The sequence below is a fragment of the Pteropus vampyrus genome, unplaced genomic scaffold, assembly GCF_000151845.1.
Source record: "Pteropus vampyrus isolate Shadow unplaced genomic scaffold, Pvam_2.0 Scaffold604, whole genome shotgun sequence".
NCBI lineage: Eukaryota > Metazoa > Chordata > Mammalia > Chiroptera > Pteropodidae > Pteropus > Pteropus vampyrus.
The window spans coordinates 151,252-152,143 of record NW_011889385.1 but is presented as its reverse complement, the minus strand read 5'-3'; the positions used below and the strand labels follow the sequence as shown (position 1 = coordinate 152,143).

The 892-nt window shown below is 51.5% G+C and overlaps 1 pseudogene; it reads right to left on the bottom strand.

Annotated features, from left to right (window-relative positions):
* Window positions 1-293: 293 nt before the first annotated feature.
* Window positions 294-409, bottom strand: LOC111733653 (annotated as a pseudogene).
* Between the last annotated feature and the right edge of the window lie 483 nt (window positions 410-892).

Genomic DNA, 892 nt, shown 5'->3' with positions numbered 1-892 from the left:
AATAGAGATGTGGAAGTCGTAATTATCATAAATAAAGTGATGCGACAGCACAGCGTGAGCACAGTATAGAATAACATGCTACGAAATGCAAAACGTCGTCACCATAGAATGACGCCTACCACGATGTAAAACTAGACCACGCTTAAAAGGGAGGGTGAACCCCTCTGACTTACAGGAAGAAGATGTTGCAGAAGGTGCTTAATCTGGGACCATCGGTATCATCATCGACGGAACACTCTCACGTTCGACATTATTTACTTTTTTATTTACTTTTTACTACTCATTATTATTTACGCCTACAGCACCTGGCCTTCCTAGGTGGTCTCCCATCCAAGTACGAACCAGGCCCGACCCTGCTTAGCTTCTGAGATCAGACATCGGGCACATTCAGGGTGCCATGGCCGTAGACCACGGATCGTGGCTCCACTGGGGCGTGAACCCAGGGCCTTCTGTGTGTAAAGCAGACGTGCTCACCGCTACACTATGAACCACGTCCACATCCAACATTTATTAAACGCACATTTCTAGAGCGCCTTCTACATGCGGGGCTCTGTTCAAAGCACTGGAGATAAAACGGGGCAGAAACAGGTAAAACCTCTGTCCACGGGTTTGCATTCTGGGAGAAGCAGACGCGAATCAGCCATCTCTCTGCATGTTCTCTCTGCCTCCTGTCTGTTCCCTGACACCACCATCCCGGCCCCCTGCCACTTGGAGACGTCTCAAGTCCGCGTGCCTGGACCTCAGGCCTGGGCTTCGGGCAAATGTCTTTTCATTGCATCCAAATCCTTATTCAGAATTCTGGCTTCCCGAAAGCGCGTGTCATGCCATGAGCTGCCCACGTGCGTGGACGGCGTCTGAGAGGCGGGTGGCACCCGCCGTGTGCCTCGGCCTC